We start from the raw sequence: 20,205 nt of genomic DNA on the forward strand, positions 1-20,205 counted from the left end.
CCAGCTTAGGCGACGCAACTCTTTCTAATAAGTAGTAAGTCTGCCTGGCCTTTGCTCTGGAGAGACTTTATTGTATGGTCCTTTTCTCTGCAGATGCATATATATATATATATATATATATATATATATATATATACATAAACATCTATATTTTAAGACTTTTAACTATACAAACATCATTGAGAAGATAGTTAAAAATGAAAAACAGATGGTACCTGTTGCAATATATGAAAAAATGTAAGAGACCCTTGGAATATTGTTGCACAGCTTGTCAAACAACTACAGATATGTACCATGAGTGAAAATTTAATCCTTACTTTTTCCTGAGATTTGGAGGTCATTTGTAACCATAATATAATCTGAGCATTCTTCAATAATATGCCTAGATCTACACATTTTATCAGGTGATATTCATGAAATTTAGGAATTTCATGAACTTTCAGAAATTCTAGGAAAAATATTCCTAAGTATAATCAAACACTTGTTTATTTTTAGGTAAAGTAGTCATAGTATCTGCCAAATCTTAAAGTGTCTTCAACCTAAGAAAATTATTTGGCAACTTCTAAGTATAGACCTTTCACTTTCTAATTATTTCTAAGCAGAAAGTAATACATTTAAAAATGCAAAGAGAAATACACATCTATGTGCCAAGGAGATGCAAAGTCCAGTTGGACAACTCATCATTTTCCTATTAATAAAAGTATATTTTCTGATTAATTTATACTAATAGAAGTATATTTCTGCATATACAAAAGTCCAAAAAACTTTAGATGTTATGTTTGGAATATGAATGAAACTTCAACTTCTCATATAATGTTCAGTTAAGTTGTATCTTTTTCATTCCTAAAGTATTTGAGGTCACAAACACTGATTATAAAATAAAATGATTCAAATAGGAAAATATATGCCAGGTGGTTTTATACGCATACAAGACAACCAATTCTCTCTTAAATTTTCTTGAAATGTCATCAGCTTTCTCATTGAAATAGTGCCAGGTAGGATTCTTTTTAAATTTGAAAGTATTTTAATCAAATCAGCAAGTCAAATAATAGCATCCAGAATGTAAATGTATCTAGGTGATAGGTGTTTTATTTTCTGACTTTTATTTTAGAATGTAGATGTGTATGTGAGTACAGGGGAGGAGTACCAGGGTGGAAAGTGTGTGCATGTGTGTGTGTGTGTGAGTATGTATGTGCATGTGAGTGAGTGTGCATGTGAGTGTGCATGTGAGAGTGTGTGAGAGTGTATGAGTGTGTGTGTATTACAGAATTCAACTCATAAACAGAAAATGGGAAATTTTGTGTATTAGAATATTAGCACTAAAGGCTCTGGTGTCAGTCATATAATTCAAATTAAGTTCTGAGTTTAGAAAGTCCATGTCTTTTTCAAAAATGGAAAACAGGAAAATAATATAGGTCCAGTCTGGGGGCTGGTATCAGTGGGAGGGGGAGAATATAAGGAAAGGGGATAAGAAGATGAATGTCATTGAAATATTTCATACTCATGCATGAAAATGGAAAAATGAGACCTGCTGAAACTATTCCAGGAATGGTAGGCAGGGGGGAATAAAAGAATAATGGAGGGGGCAATTCAACAATGATACATTATAATAGCTATTATAAATGTCACAATGTTCTCCCAGTACAATAATAATATGATAATTTTAAAAGCCTACAATGAGAAGAAGGGCAGAGAACAGAGCGAATCTCAGAATCTCAGAGATAAAGTTACAGGTTGAGTCAAAAGTTAGTTAGGAAATATGGCAAAGGGCTAGAACAGATACTGACACCAGGGTAATGAGGCAAAGTTGTAGCAACCACCATGTGCAGGGAGACAGTTTTAACTTAGGCAGTGGTTCTCTGAGGAGATGAGAGCTGATCTCTACATGAGCCATGGGCTCATTAGTTCTTACCACAATTCCATGTGGGTTTGGCCCTTATGTTGAAGCCCCCAAAACAGAAAGATTAGTGTGGAGAAGAGTTTTTTAACTTGAAGTCTTGTAACTTGGGGAAAAAATATATTTAATTTCATGAACTTCTAACTGAAGTTCATGAACTTCTAACTGAAGTTTATTCAAAATGAATGCAGGCAACAAAACACAAAAGTATTAATATTATCAGTACCACTATCTTTATCACTTATAGAAATCTGATATTTTTATATCACATTGTAGTCATTGTATCTGTCTTGAAATATCTTTTTTATTTATGACTACTTCAAATAATGTCAATTAAACTTGCTCTAGGTATTATTTAATGTTAATAAATAAACACATTACTTTATCAAAAGTGATTGCTTTAATAATAACTTTTTCATAAATGGCTTCCTTTGTAACTTTGCATTATTTTATTTTATTAATTTAAAAATGTGATTCTAAGAAATTCAATGCTTCACTAGACTTTAAAGAGAGGGATGATGCAAAAATCAGTGACCAAGAACATTTGGTACTGATGAATAAAGCTTATGACAATTCAAAAATATTTACAGTTTTATGATGGCAATTATTTTTACCTTTTGAATTTAGAAGAGAAAACTTTTAAATTTCCATTAAAAGTTTAAAAATATCTGTATGCTGGCTGCTTGAACCTATAATTCTAGCTACTTGGGGTGATGAAATTAGGAGGATTGGGATTTGAAGCCAGCCCAGGCAAAAAGTTTGCAAGACCCCATCTCAAGCAATAAACAGGCATGGTGAAATGTATCTGTAATCCCAAGAAACACAAGGCTGCAAGGCTGAGATCAGGATAATCGGGCCAGGCCAAACATAAAAATTCATGAGACTCCATCTTTATGGGGAAAAAACTGGAAGTGGTGGCATATGCCTGCCCTCCCAGCGATGGAAGGAAGTATAAAATAGGAGAATCATGGTCCAAGCTGGGCTGGGCAAAAAGTGAGACCTTTTCCCCAAAATAAACAGAGCAAAAAGAGCTGGAGATTGAATCCAGTGGTAGAGTGTCTACCTACCTAGCAATCACAAAGCTCTGAGTTCAAACCCCAATATGACCAAAAAGCAACAAAGAGAGTTTAAAATTAACAAATGCCTTGTGGTAAATGTTGAAAATTTTGAATTTATCATTCTCTGAGGATGTTATCCTGATATCCTTTTCTTTCACAAATATATCAGTAATGAAAATTTCAAAATCAATGATAATCTAAATAGTGCTCATAATTACATCAATATGAAGCTATGTGGAAAGAATTATGGATCAGGAATTCAACATTAATTAGTTCCAACACCACCTGTAACAAGCCCATTCCTGAACTTCAGGTACTTCAACTGTGTGGATTAGACTGAATGATCTTTAAGGATGTTTCTGATTTTGTGATTTAGCAATATTAATGTTTACTAGAAAGTTATTTATGTTTTCAGTAATAATTCAATGAGTAAATAAGAGTTAAAAAACTTTCAACTTGACATAAAATGACCAGTTAGATTCAAAGAGGAAAGTGAAATGTATTCACAACTTTTTGACTAACATAAGTTTAGAGCTACAAAGACTGATTTTTAAAATAATGTACTTAATCTATAGGTTGCCTTAGTGCTAAAAGTTATAGTTTTTAGAGACCAACAACTTTATAAAGTACTACCTTTGCTCTGCATAGACAAGCCTTTTTAAGATAGTCCTCTTTTTCAACTTAATGCTTTATGGAATAAGTACTATTGTTCACATAAGTCAAAAAAGATATTTCCTAGAACTGTAAGATCAATATGACACTCTAATTAAATAATACCTAAGCAAACCTAAGCTTCATGGGCTAAAATGATTGGAGAATCTACTACACCTTACCTATTATCTGAGATTTGAGTAGTCTATTGTCGATGAGTAGCTGCAGTTCAGAACAGTCAGCCCATCTCTGTTGTACCTAATGCTCCAGGTGGTTAAATTAAAATTTGCCCCAAGGAAATGGCATGATACAGAACATTTGTAGACTGACCTAAATGAGTCAAACAAAATTCATCAAAAAAAGGATGGAAAATAAATTTTTAAAAAGGAATTGAAACATCTTCCTTCTAAAGTAAATAAATTCAATGATATCTAAATGAAATGCCTCGTAATATATTAGCAAAGCAACATAGAGTGAAATGTCGTTAATGTATATAAAATTGTGAAATTGTTTCAAAAGTACCTTTCTTATTACATCAAAATGCAATTTTCAAGATTAAAGCATTGTTACATGGCTTTGTGTGCTGTACTGTGTATACAATACAGCAAGCAAAATTAATCCCTTCCCCTTACGACCTCTAGAAATGAAACCCCATTATCATAATAATATTTGTACTTAGGTCTTGATGTTTTTGTGCTGAATTTGAATGCCATGAAATGATTCTATAGAGTGGTTGATGGAGATGTATGTGCAGATAATTACATAAATAATACTATACTTAGGTGCAAGGTGACTTTTTAGAGAAGGTATAAAATAGTTGAACCTAATAAAACTCACAATGATTTTCCTTACTGCTAAGACACAAATGTTGCTATCCCAGTGGTTCCTTAGAGATATTTTGCTTTCCTGTGGATCTAGTGACAGAATTTGATTAGTAGTCTCGCAACTTCAAGATCATCGACCACATTGACCAGATGACTTTTCTCAGGGCATAAGAATCTACTCGCTTCGTAAATGTTTGAATAGAATCAAGGATCTTCCAGTGCTACTTTGCTCTGGAGAAGCAAGGGAAGCTATAAAATTATGAAAACAAACTTCATGAGATTAATGTTTAAAACAAGGTATATAATAAGATAACATCCTTCCCTGAAACCTAATACTAAACTTCTTTTTTGACCCACTCAAGTAACCATTCCATTTTCCTTTAGTCATGATAACTACTTTTGAATCTGGAAATAAAAGTTCCTTTGATTTTTCACACAATTTTGGAAAAAAATTTATCCTATTACCTTCATTTTTAAATTACTGCATCTTTTATCTCATTGCAAATTAGCTTTTGCATCTCCAATTGACCAGAATATCTACGTTAGAAGTGGCCAATTATTTCCTAGTACCAAGGCACTGTCTTTTGCAGTACTTACTCTGCTTGTCAGCCTTTTTAGTATTTTCCATGTAATCTTCCTGCTTTCTTAAAATTCTTTCCTTCTTTGGCTTCCTTAGGCATTTAGTACTCAGTTACTTAGCTTTCTAGTTAGTTAGTTAGTTATGCCATATTTTAGATCAAACTCAGAGATTTGTGCATGTTAAGCAAGTATTCTACCACTAAATCACATCTGCAATCCTTGCTTTTGAGAATAGGTCCTCACACTCACAATACTCCTCTCTCTACCTACTCAATGCTGAGATTACAGGTGTGTACCTTCACAGTGGGTACATTGTGAAGGAATGATTGAGTGCTGACACTCGCCTAGTTTACCTGCGATGTTTTTAATATCTCCTTATCTGACACCTGATGCATATCCATACATTTAACTTCTACCTTTATAGATAACATTTAATTATCTTATTATTTCCTCTATAGATTTCTTTACCAAGTTCCAGAATCCGATGTTCAAATGCCTTTACAGTTTTCTCTTTTTTAATATGGTCTGGAGGTGTAGTTCAGTAGTCAAATGCTTGCTTAGTACATGTTAAGTCCTGAATTCAGTCTCCAAAATTGGAAAAAAATAATTCTATATGATGTCATTAAAACCCCAAATAAATTCTACATGTCCTTAATTATAAAGCTCATTCAACTTTATTCTATACTATTAGCTTTCTACTCAGAAATGCAGTTTTGAAGACTACATCCTGCATTTTCTCTTGTAGTTATTTTTAATACAAACACCATGGTTCAGGTTAGCAATGCAGTCACTCTGAACCTTCATACAATCACATGTTTAGCTACCCCCCAAACCCTTAGTCCATACCAAACTGTAATTGCTCAAAAGAAAATGTTTGAAATTAATGAATTCTCATACTTAACCTCACCTGTTATGTTGAAACCATTTTAAATAAATTATTCTTCCTACAGCAACAGGTCTAATAATGGCATTCTCCAGGTAAAAACAAAACCAAACATTGCAAGAGTTCTGCATTACTTCATGAACAAAATCCCAAACTCTGTTGTTGATTATCCATAGTCTTTCTCAACATTAACTTTGCTTTCTGAGTCTTAATCCTATTTGTCTTGCTCTCAATTCCTAACTCCTGCTGTTAACTTTAGTATTTCAGTCTCTACTAAGACTAGAATGCCTACCTATATCTTGCCAATCTCATACCAATGATAGAAACTTTGATTCTGACTCTAGGGCAGTGAGATAGAGTTTATTCACTGCCTACAGAAATTGTTAGGCTAGCATGCATGCCTACTTACTAATTGGCATACCTACACCCCCACCCCATAAATATCTTTCTATATGTATGCATCAAGACCAGAAATTGCCATAAATTTCATACACAAAAGCATACTTACCCAACAAAGTGAACTGTGCTTTTGCACAAGGAATGAATTAGTCTCCCAAGAGGGTAAATTTGATACTAGGCCTCATTTCTACTTTGCTTACTATAATAGATATAGTTATATCTGTTATAATTAACAACATATGAAGATATCTTTTTTGCTAGGACATATTTCATTTGATTCTTCTAAAATAAATGACAAGTTTCTATGTATTAATTGGTAGATATTTCTTATCAACCACGAGAAAATTATTAAAAACTAGGAGCATGATATGGTCTTTATTGTGTCATTCACTATAATTTCTATGTTATCTCATACAAAGGAAGGTACTCAAATATTTGTCAAATGAGTCTTATATTCTTTACATCATCTCATTTTACCATAGCTGATATGACAAAAATCATCTTTTTTGGCTCTTGACTTAGTAACCTAAAGCAACTATTTAAGCCACAACTGTAGTCCATGACTGAAAATATGACTTAAAGTAACTTGATAGTAAGAAATGAAGAATCAGAGCTCCTGAAACTCACAGAAAAGATTGAGCACTATTGATGAAATTTAAAATCTTGATAAATTTTAAGAACAGATTTGTCTTGCATAGGATATTGTGAAATTTCTTGATAATATATTTTAAATTTGTAATATTTTCATCCATATGTAAACTATTTTATGTAGGTACAGCTGCGAAATTCCCTATTTTTCTTACTTAACAAAAAAAACAAGAAGCACAAACTTTTACAGATAGAATAAAATTTTTCAATAATAGTTCAAATCTTCATTTTTCCAGAGAAGTCTAAGAGAGAGAAGTCTAAGAGAGACACTTTCCAAAGCCAAATAGAGCCAGAATTTGAAGAATTACAAGAGAAACACAGTAAGATTCATGTTTCAGAAGAGAAAAGACCTAGAGAGAAGTCTTTATGGTAGAAACACCAATTTCCCCTTAGTTTTCATTCTCCTCCTTCTCCTCTTAGCTGCAGGTGAGAGGCATTTAAAGGGTCCCTTATGACAGTTGTGACTACGTGGCTAAACTACCTGCTTCTCATCATCTTTACACATCTCTCCACCAATTGGATCTCAGAACTGACTTAAACTGAAAATAATCTTCTCAATGTTTGATCCATTGTAGTTTGTATCTCTCTGTGATTGTAGCTTAACTTATACTCTAATTCAGGCATCAGACCAACTGTCTGGATAGACAGACCATGGAGTTTTAGTAAGAAATGGCACCTTGGATTCCTGGCCCACCACTTATCTGCTTGTTTATAGATTTGAAGTTAGGCAGTTTTCCTTGAGTATATTTACCATAAAATTAGTATCTTGCCAAGAGTTTATCTTCTGGCTGGCCCACCATGGCTTCTTCCACTAAAGTGTCATGCTAAAAATGTTTGCCAACACAAGCAGCAAATCCAAATGTATATCACTTAAAGAGACATTTATGCTGTAGCTCTACCTGTCATCACATATACCCTTTCTTCCAAAATTAAAACATTACTTCTACTCCCAGAGCTACTAATTTATCCAGACGTTGGACCACAAATGGTTAATAATAATTACTACATAGAATTAGTCAATGAGATAGGCAATGTTCCTATTCTCATGTTCGATTTTTTTTAAGTCACTAAAAATAACTAAATTAGTAAGTCTATTCATCTTTACAGTGGGAGAAGCACAGGCTGGTATTGGAGTGTGAAATAGGAGGATCGAATGTATCTTGGTGTTGAGAATGCTAAATATTGGGTTTTGAATTTGTTTAGGCATATATTGCACACATAGAATTTTCTTATTTTTTCCTTTATTTTTGCCAATGAGTAAAATTTTAGGGCATGAAGATGATTGTAAAAATAAGACATTGTCTTCCATGGTTAATGCATAGAATCACAGCTCTGGAGAATAATAGCAGCCAGATTCCATGCACTCTCTTTCATACAAGACAGGGAAGAGTCATTGAATCAAAATCAGACGTGGAGGACGAAAACACACAAAAGAAGTTTCTGGCTGTTTATCCAGAGAATACTGCCTGCTTTCCAACTGGATCTATGTAGGGCGAGTAAGCACAATTATATAGTGTGCTGATGTGTGACTGCTATTGCTTTGGTTATTAGAAAAATGAAATACAGTGGGTATGAATAAATCGTGCAAAGAATATATCCATTCTAATAAGGAAAACTGACAAATGTTAATACTTGATTTCAATAATAGCAAGTAACTTGCATTAATAATTAGTTTCATATCTCTACATATGAAAATTCAGTGAAGACACAGAATTTGAATCACCTAATCTCCAGACACCAGTGGCTCACACCTGTAAGGAAGCAGAGCAGGTAGATCATGGTTCAAAGCCAGCCTGGGCAAATAGTTTGCGAGACCTTATCTCAAAAAATTCTTCACAAAAATAAGGCTAGTGGAGTAGCTCAAGGTGAAGGCCCTGAGTTCAAACCCCATTACCATGAAAAAAAAACCCAAAAAACCACTTAATCACCTAAATGTTGCTTGAAATTTCAAACTCATGATTGTTAGAGCAATAGCAATAATAATAGTAGTGAAAGAGAAAAAGTCAGTAGTCCTTCATGTGTATCCCTTTAATTCATTATTAATGAATTCATTAATTCAGGCCAGTAGTATGTTTGCAAAAAATGAAAGGGAATGAAAAAACAACAGATGGTAAGGCAGCATCAAATATAAGCTTAGATCGAATCCACCAAGAGGAATGTGATATATAATTAGTAAATTTTATAATGAAATATGTTAGCTCATATTATAAGGATTTAAGAGTCAAGGTCTATCTGTGTGAAACAAATATCACCAATAAACATGTTCTCCCATCTGGGTTATCAAAGGATTAAACAGTGATTTCAATCACACTTCAAAATCATGCCATATGTTGAAAAGTCTCTCACCTCTCAAAGGTAGTAACATGTTTTGGGGGCATATTTTCAGAAATAATAGAGAAGACACTTTCCAATAAGTCTTCATTACTTCAAGTCTTCTCACTACTTCTATATGTTCCATCTTACAATGTCGGTGTAGTTTTAGAGGTACTGCTGAAACTTTAGAATGACTTGTTAGTTCATAGTTTCCATTTTAAGAAGAATGCTAAAAAGACTGATATTTCCTTCTGGTATCAGCCTGTCCTCTCCTTTATTTCCCTTTAAAGCATTTCTGAAAGCCTAGAAAATCTACAACTTTAGGTGTCTTTGGTCATTAGGAACACAAGTAAAAGTCTATTTTTAAATAGAGCATTGCTTATACAGAGATTGTTATTGATTATACAAAACAAGTCTGCCTTTTGTGGCACACATATTGTGCACAAAATGCTATATTGTGTTGACCATGGTTTCTATTGATGACAAACATGTACCTACTGGCAGCTATAAGTCCAAAAGCCCAATTTCCTAAAAATTAGTGATCTATCAGATTGATGGGCATAAAGCAGTCTGCACTGTTAGCGCCTTGAAATTCCTTGCATCAGTCACCAGATCATGATTTACTAATAGGGTTTCAGGGCTTGCAAAATAGCACAATTCTAACCACATATTAATATTTAATCTGGCATTTTAAGTGCACCTAACAAAAGACCATACAGCTGCTGACAGGACCCTAAATTGTGAATTTCTTAAAAAGGGAATTGAACAGGTCCATAGTGATTTCATGGGAAAAAAAAAAAAGGAAAAGGAAAATAAATGTGCTTCAACATTTCTTATGTAGACTTCACAAGTCAGGGCTCTCATTTTTCTTAAAAATATTTATCATGCATTTTAGATGCTTTACTAGACTATCACAAGATTGAGTCTGACAGCTGGCTGCAAAATCCACAATTAGATGACAGCAGATGTATTTTTGTTAATAAATCTTATATTAGACAATTTGCTCCTAAAATAATTCATTGGCACTTCCAAAATATTGCCAAGTGAAAGAAGATATAGCCTACAAATCACTTGAATCACCTTATTACTTGCTTTTAAGTAACTAAATCTGTTCTGAAATGGTAAGTTAAAGAAGACTCTCAGTAGACACGTGAGTTTGCTTTGCAACCTTTTTTTCAGGGCTCAAGATATTCATTAATGCCAAATTCCAGAGCTATCCACATTCATTCCAAATAGCACAAAAGAAGGGAGAACAAACCTATCTGCCAATGTTGTCAAACTCATGCCTTTATCATATTTAATGTATATGATGAGTATAGAGAATAAGTGTTGCAGTACCTCTATTTGTGACCAAAATATACCATAATTTATGAAAGATGTTCCTGAAATAACAGAATGTTTATTAGTGCACAAATGAGGGTTATAAATGATGTTGCTTATCTATGGAAAAAACACAAAAGACAACTTATTAGTAAAAGATAAATTGCTTAGCAAAATCTCAATGAGATGCTAGGTTTGTCATGGAAAAAAAACTTTTTATTTGCACAGACCAATGCCTTTATAATCCATTTAAAATAATATACTTGCCACTAGGTGGCTATTTCTGATCAGATCATTTTACCATTTTAATTACATTTTTAATATCCTGGCTGCATAAACAAAGATAAATTACAAACCCTACACAGTCTGGCTGCTAGCTCAGGCATAGTCAGTAATAATATCAGCTTTTGTTTGTGCCTCGTCTAATTAGATTCTGAAATCTAGGCTTTGTCAATCAATAATTTTAATTTTAGAGTCGCCTTTTGATCTTGCATTTCATGTTTGTTTGGGAAAATGATCAGTAGGACAAAGCTGATAATTTATGCAGAAACAATCTCTCAGCAAAGCTACATGCACATTCCTCCCATCACTAGAAGCCTGCAGACTAAGCTTGACACGGGTCTAATTAGCATGCAGATATGTGTCGCCTCATTGGCAATTCAAATTGCTTTTTTATAATGTACCTCAAATTGTGCTACTCAAACATGGTATTTGATTTCCAAAGCCCCCTGGGCATCCCATAATGTCTCCCTTCATCCTGGGTATGAGGCATTTATTGAACAATCTGCAGAGACTGGCTGTCTTTTCGAAAATACCCAAACATCATATTCCGGGGGCCAGCTTTTCTTCTAGTCAGAGAACAACTTGTTCTTCTGCGGAATTCCTTGTGCCACGTTTCTAGGTTTCAAGATACGTTCTCTCATGAGTTGCTTCCCCCACGTGGTTGATCTATAGAGGGCTTCACTCTCATGCCATTCATTTTTAAAGTGGGGGAGGAGATCTGGTGAGCACACATTAATATGCGGCATGTAACCACATCTCTGAATACCAGTCTTCCATTCTTCATTAAACAAAAATGGCTGGATTGCAGGGATTGGTTTTCCTCTCTCCCACATATATATGCACACACACTCCCATTTGCTTCCTAGGGCATACATACATGCACACAACCACTTTCACACACACCTATGCACCTACCCAAGACACCCAGAGCATATGTTTGTCATGATTGAGTTATGTGTGAAAGTTGTCTGCTATGCACATGACAAATAAGGGGATTCCAGCATACACTGGGGCTTTTTTAATTCCTTTTTTAAAAACCATGCAGCAACAAGTGGCAGAATCAATGGTGTACAGTTATTCAGCAATGTAATTCATTTCACTGGCTTTGGCTTCTAGCCAGATCCGCCATCTGTCTCTAGCTCTCCCTCTCCCCCTCTCCCTCTCCCTCTCTTTCGTTTGAATTTGTCCTACATTTCGTAATGTTACGTGCCTGCCATCCTTATCTTATGCCAGAGGTACAACACCAGTCTCACCCCCATTCCGGCGTGGAGTTCTCTGAGTTCCGTGGCACTTGGGATACTCCACGTCAGTGCCATGGGAAGAAAAGGGTAAGCAAAAATCAAAAGGATTAATGCAAAAAATAATTTTGTAATGTTCTGGTATCCAGTTGCTCCTGCTTCAGCCTTTTATCCAAAGCCTTGAGATGGATCTGCCTCATCCAGGAAGTTTTCTTGCTTCGTTAGAATATCTTCGTTTTCTTTATCAGAGCTGGCACTCCACGCCAGTGCACCGCTCCATGGAATGCCTGCTGTTGGACAGTTGCAGAGCTCTGCCACCAAGCAACCTCCTGCATTGGAAATCGGGGGTACTCCTCCAGGATCTTATGCGTGCTTGCTGTTTGAAGCTGCAGAAAAGTGAATAATCAATTAAGTATTGATTTCTTGTAAGATTTGGTAAATTTCAAAGGCAAGACAAAGAGGATGGCTTAAGGAAACACTGCAGGGACTTGGCGTAAATTAGACAACTAACGGAAGCGCAGAATAAAATAACACCTCAACTGAAGATTTCCTTGGAAGAATTAGCACTAGCTATTGGAAGACAATGGTGGATTTAATCAAAACAGCAGGCATGCAAGAATTTTACCCGTGAACCAGAAAAAGGAGCTAATTATAACAACCTTTTTAATGGAGCTAATTTGACTGAATGGATGCAAATGTGCTTTATTTATGGATGAAGAAACAAGCCTTTCTGCATGTTCTTGGGATGATTGTATCTGCTAAGCTTTGCAGCTCCTGTTACCTTCAGTACATTTTTATTTCCGGAGAAGGTATTTATATGTAAACAACAGCTAACCATGCACAAGATGCCTCGGAAAAATATACTATGGTATATGAGATATAATCATAATTTTTCAGCCACTCAGTATTTCCCCTAACTTGGGGTTTTGAAACCTTTGAATGCAATGGGTGATGGTAAACAATAAATGAATGATGTTAAACTGTTGTGATTTTTCAATGTGCAGTTTATTAATTTTAGCTTTCTTAACATGTTGATCTGGATTATTTGGCAATAAATCCATATTGAAAGAAAGAATTGTTGGGTGGGGTATTTTGTGCATTTGCAGTCTTCTTAGAGATTGGAATGTGTAGGTCCCACCAGTCCATGGGCTCTATAATTATAAAAGAATGGTAAAAATTTTTGACAATTTGAAGAATTGGTTTTATAATGGGAACAATGTGTTATAATCAGTAAAAGGAGAATGTTATATTTTCTCTTTGGATAGAATGTTCTTGAGTGGTTAACTCCTTTGTTGCTGATGAGAATTGAGTATCTTTTAATGGCAATAAGGAGAGACTGTAGTGACAATGCTTTGTTCTATGCATCCTCACATTTCAAGCTGAAGTGCATTTGAAACATTCCCTTCCATTTCTATGATTTTCCTTTCTATTTTTCTTCTTTTCATCATTTCTGTCTTGCAATCTATGTTCCCTGAGCAACCATAGGAACCAAGTTACATTAAGCTTCAACACAAAGACCTTGTAAGAATAATGAATCCTCATTTGCATCGACATTTGTATTCAGATTTGCCAGGCTATAAACTTGGCAGATCAAGCGGAATATTAAGTAGAGGATTCCATGGTAAATTGTGGCTCTTAAAATTACTAAGTACTCCCTCCTCTTTCTTTTTTTCTATCTGTGGTGGCAGGTGAAGTCTCATGACTACTTGCTTCTTAAGAAGCAAATTGGCTCCTTCTTCATTCAGTATGTGATGTCAGTTTAAAGCAGAAGAGGGAAAAACCAGTAGCAGGTATTCTAGTTGAAGGTAATGTGACATGTGACTGTAACATTAACTCTAGAGGCCAGAGACTATGGAGAGAGGTCTTTAAATGAAGTTGTGGGAAAATTATCATGTATCAGATAAAGATTAAAATTAATCATCATGTATGGATTAAGAATTGATTTTTCCAGCATATTCAAAATACAGTAAACTCCTAAAAGTATATACTCAGTTTTTAAAGCTTCTAAAGGTTATAGAAGGACCAAGGTGGCTCTTTACTGCCCAAATAATTTAATTATCTTATTCTGAGTCATCCTCAATGATCTACTTCTCCCATTCTTGAAATATTTTAAATTCCATATTTAAGTAAGTCATTATGAATGAATTTACCTAATCCTTTATTTTGCTTAGTTCTAAAATGATAAAAATAGGAATAATTATGGTAACAAAGCAAAAACAAAATATGACCTACAAGGTCATATCTACAACATAGCAAACGATGGGGTGAAAAATGCAGACTTTGATTTCCACGCTTGGTCCACTCTGTGTGATGCCAAACAAGTGAGTAATTGGGAACATTTGTGCATGACTTAATTCTTCATGCATTATCCCAGTGTTTGAGTCTTGTAAACAGAGCCTAAACCTGTGACCTATTCGCAACCTTTCACTTATTGCTTTGCTTTTTCTCTCAAGAACCCTTCACTAGTGAGGAGCAATAAACCATATTAGAAGATCAGTCTTGCAACAAACATGCAATGGACATTTTATCAATGGTTTTCCTTTTTAATTTTATTTTTATAGCATAAATAATGTAAATGATGAAATGGGTTTCTTGTAAAGGCATCCCTTTATGGTATATGGTAAGGAATGGTGAACTTGTAGTAACTACTCTAAGCAATTGACTTATATAACTCATATTTTAAATAGAGGAAATATTTAATTACATGTGAGTAAAAATGGGAGAACCTTTTATGAAAGAAGCTACAAATTTTTAAAATGTGTACCAGCAAATATTTAGACTGAAGGATAACATTTGATAAGCTTGCATTAACTTTAAAAACTGTTTATAAGAATCTTGTCATAGTGTATGTTAGTATCAATTTATGTTAATTGTTGACAACCTAGAATATTCTAAAGTAAGTTTTACATATTCTTTATAGTAACTGGGTTTTAGAATCCAAAAAGAAAAATATAAATCATTAATTTTGGGGAAATTACATTTCTGTATTCTATAACAGTATCCTTTTTAAGGGAATATACTCCTAGATAAGTTGATTGTAATTACACCTTTGCTAGAAAACGAGATCACCACAAACTAGCAAAATTTTATTTTCTTATTTACTCTTATATGAAAAAAGTGGAAGGAGGATAACTGTCAAAAGTCGTCTTAATCTGTAGTAGTCAGGGATTGAACTAGACGGTATTTAAATGGACCTCCCCAGAAGCTTCAATGAGAGCACCTTACTCTGAAGAATAACCATTAAGTTTATAACACAATGCAAGCCAAGGTTGGAGGCTGATGTATTACCTTGAAATAATGTTGTTTATACAAGTCAAGCAAAGACATCAATGCATCTTTTTTTACAACATATACTTACTATTTAACTTGGATCTGAAATTTAATTTAATAGGCTTCAGAATTGCATTTTTACTAATGTGGAGGGGAGTGTTAACTCTTTTTTTCTACAGAAAAAGTAAGAATGCACTTGGTTATAGTCAAGGAATACACTTTGCTTATATATTCCAGTAAGATTTAGAAAGGAAAAGATTTATATTTACACTTTCTTCAATAATGCCATCAATTTGAAGCTGTCTTCTCTAATAAATGCTAATGATTCGGTTGATTACGTTTGTGCATGTACTTACCAAGCAGTTTGGGGAATCAAGCACTGATGAATCTCTATCCTGAAGAGAAATTATGACATTAGCTCATTTGCCTTCTGAACAGCAGGAATGCGAATTCTATCTAAAATAGAATTAGTGTTATCTTTTAACATCCACACAGAAAAGCATATACTATCTCTTACCCCTTTTCAGTGTTTATTATCTATGGTCTCTTTTTTCTATGTAGGAATACAGTTGAATACATTCTTTAAGCTATAAACTCAAAACTAATAGCAAAAGCAATTTAAAACACATATCTAAGTTGAAGTTTCTAATCCAAGTTTGAGAGAAGGCAAGCATAGGAAAATACTATAGTGGCCTGAGATTAGGTCCATTTCACTGTGTTTTGTTCCTGTTTACATCAGAGTATTTTTTTACTTATGGTCAAAATGCACATTACGACTAGGTTTCCCATATCATAACATATGTAACCATTATTAACTAACTAGTAAGGTTGTTAGTGAAAAAAGAGCAATGCCTAAAGGCAGAATTGGGCATACCTGGCGAGGACAGTATTATTTTGTATGGATTAATCTGTTTGTGTCATACTAAAAAGTTGAGTATTGCTGCATTTAAAATCAATATTTTAGTGATCATTTTTAGGAAGGGTGGCTAAGGGGTTTTGATGTATGCATGAAGCACTCAGAATTGGGAGACCTGGGTCATAACATTTAGAGTGCACGTGTGTGTATGACTTGACCTTTAAAATCATTTCAATATTTTTACTTATGAGAGAAAAATAATCAACAGCACTTTGTTAAGTATATTTCCTTCATTTTCTTCTAGCTAAATAATAAAAAGGATATTCTAGAACTATTTATAATTATTATAGAGTATATATCTCTATATATACATATATATGTGTGTGTGTGTTATATATGTTAAAATTAGAAAATGTGTATATACCTACATGGCACATGTATTTGTGAACATAAGGATGATCTAATCATGTTTTGATAATATGAATGAATGTTTGATGCATATAGAAATCATATCTATTCATGAGGTACTCAGGAATTGTGAGACTTGGGCCAGAACACTTAGAGTACATGTATATTCATGATTTGACCTTTAAAATTAGGGTCCCTTTCAATAACATTGTTACTTAAAAAATAAATTAGAGTGATATTTCAAGCAAGTGATATTTGCTTTATGTTACCAAAAGTTACTGTAATTTTTTTGAAATAATAATTCGAATAGTCTTTTTAAGAATAGCTTTGACTCTGACTATACTGAAAATTGTTCAGCATAACAACACTTATCTAGTAGGGCATGAGAAAGAAGTTAGAATTTCTATTTTCTCAGAGTTATTACCTTTTTCAAGTGGACTACAAACATTCTTTCCAAACCACTTCAAACAAAAGGTCAAACCTGTCCCCCATTTTTCTCCTTACAAAGAATCACCTAAACTCACTTAAATTTCTTCTTTTAGTAGAATAATCACCTTTTGGATATTCTTAGACAATTAAGCAAGTCACAGCTTCAATTTGAAATGGGTTGCTATTCTGGAAGACAGATTTTCTAACTTTGTAATTTTTGTTAAACTTCCAGGATAGTGAGCTAGGTTAATTAGCTATGATTTCAGAGACATGGAATGAAATTCTTGTCTTAAAATTTAGAGCACCATGCAACCAACTTCACAGTTTCTTCTAGAGGTATTATTGACTACTTCCTTGTTCATACATCTCTCAGCTGAGTTAGTTTTACATCTTCAACCAATGGATCTGCACTTCATCCCTTAATCCTTTCCCTAAATGAATTTACCTTTTTCACTAAACTGTTTATTATTTTGAATATTATTTCATGCTGTCTTATTTTTCTGTTCTTTTTACTATTACTGATGCTTAAACCTACCTTTGCTTACATTTAAAATCCTACCTCTTTCCATGATGTTTTACTAACTAAATGACTCTAAAGTCATGCACATTTCAAACAGCAAAAATGACAGTCATTGCAAGCTTCTTGTTCCTGATATATTTATTCAAGTCATCATTGTGATCATGAGATTTTCATATTTATCAGCTAGAAGGCTTGTGTGGATGTCTATGTTCATTCAGTTACTTTTCCAACACACTTTCATTGAGCCCCTCTTATAACATGTACTTCTGTAGAAGCTATATGGTTATGGAAGTGAGTTAGACAGAGTACACAAACTTTTATTGTAGCAAACAGTGGGAAAATCTGGTCAGGAAGAATCACAAATATTCAGTTAGGTATTTTGTTCATTCTTATGGACATATGAAGGAACTTTTGTAATTCAAATTATAATTTGAAATGCTTCTTGAATAGGTATGTTAATATAAACAGTATACTACACTAAAATAATTATATTTTCCAAATTACAAAAATAAGCGAATGGCTTGTTGTACATCTCTTCAATATGTGACTTAATAGATGCGGGCTTCTAACATCTGCTGTTACATTCAGTCTTGCAATTTAGTATGTGGATTAGAAGATGAAAATCCATTCCATCCACAAATACATAATTTGAAATGGGCAGGAATATTTAGTGGATTTTCTTAACCAGTTGTGAATATTCCTCGATATACATCGAACATCAATAAGTAGAAGCTTAACGCTTTTAGTTTCACCTTGGTTTATGTTAGACAGGTCAAGATAACATTTCTTGTAAGATGTAACTTACTGTGTTAACTTTATGGTCTCAAGTGTTTAGCTATTAAGACCTTAGATCACATCTTTTGTCTCTGAAATGTGTCTGAGATACCTTGATGTTTAAAAAGAAATTTTTCATTAAAATAAGGTTTGAGTTTCATCTTGTAGGGTATACTTTGTATATTTTCCATTTCTTATAATTCTGCATGCACTTGTCCTAGAAAAATTAGTATGTGAAACTGTAACAACTTGATGAGGGGAACTCTCCACAGGGCTTTTTTCCAAAGAAAAGTACTGTTTAGAGAAACAAAACTTCCTAGATAAGCTGGAAAACCCTTACTCAACAAGGCTTTTGCATGGAAATGCAGTGCACAAGTCACATTCTGCTTTAAGAGATAACAAATGCAGATGAGTTAGAAATGGGGAAAAAAGAGCTAGCCACATTGTGGAATTATAATAAACTGTATGAACAAATTTTTCTTTCTTCCTCACAAAAAATCTATTGTTTGTCTTACATTCTTAATAGACATTTGACTCATACATGATTTCTAACATCATAAGTTGGTCTTTTAGAAAACATTACTTCACCAAGTCATATGTATCTTTCAAATGTCTACTTTCTATTACACAGTATCGAAACTAATCATGTTCACTTAAATTGTACTCATGATCACATCAAAAATATCATTAGGTATTATGAATTTTTGTTTCCCTTCATGTGACAGATTTACTTTTCAGAACATTTCAAGTAGGTATTTGTACAAAAAAGGCACTTCATCTAAAAATCATAAAAGTGCTTTATATAAGGTAACCACAATAATTTATACCTTACTAATCAATAGAAATTTTCTATGGACACTTCCCATTTTATCATAGAGAGTTTAAAATGTCATGTAGCTAAAAGGAAGAAATGAATGAAATTCCTTGCTTAATTAATTGCTTCTGTGTGTGTGTGTGTGTGTGTGTGTGTGTGTGTGTGTGTGTGTGTAAATGCATTAGCCTTGCTAAAAATAAAGAATACAATGACTTCCACTAGTTTGGTGCTACTTGCTTCATGCTAAAAAGTTAAGGCTGTAGTATTTTGTGTAAATTTCAGGCCTCTGAAAAAATAATAAAAATATTGATATGGAAGTAATTTTGAACTTAAAGATTGCCAAAAGTAACTTGGGATTCCTCAGAGGTCTGGGCTATGCCTTGAAAATCATTAACCTAGAAGAACCTAAAGCATAGTCTTATCATTATCTGATATTCAGTTATCATTTAAAATTTAATGGTAAATCATTACCACTCAGCACAACACTTAACATTTCTAAATTAATTGGCAAAGCAATATATGTACACAAAATTATATATATATAAAATGTTTTTATAGTATATACTTAATTATACATACATACATATATATATATAAAATATCTTTTTAATCCTTTCCAAACCCAATAAACTCTTGCTATTTTCATAAAAGAGAAAATTGAAGCTACATCTAACAAATCTTCCAAGGTCACAAGACCAGTAAATGACAGAATCCAAATTTATATCCAGGTTTTTCTGAAGTTCACTGTTCTTATTTTATCATAGCTATTCAATATAGCTCTTTTATAGCCTCCTCTAATTTAAGAAACAGTGAACAAGTCCTGTACCATCAGTGTGCTAACCAGTTCTATTCAAGCACTATAAGAACATTATATGTATATGTATGAATCTTATGCCCATTCCAAGTAGATTATGGCACAGAAGTCTCATATTACATCACAATCCAAAACGGCAGTATAGCTATGTGCTGGCCCTCAACATGCCTACTTAGTTGTCTTAAGTGTTATAGTGATTGATAGTGGATTTGATCATTATATTGGACA

The sequence above is a fragment of the Castor canadensis genome, chromosome 3 (genome assembly GCF_047511655.1).
Source record: "Castor canadensis chromosome 3, mCasCan1.hap1v2, whole genome shotgun sequence".
NCBI classification, from domain to species: domain Eukaryota; kingdom Metazoa; phylum Chordata; class Mammalia; order Rodentia; family Castoridae; genus Castor; species Castor canadensis.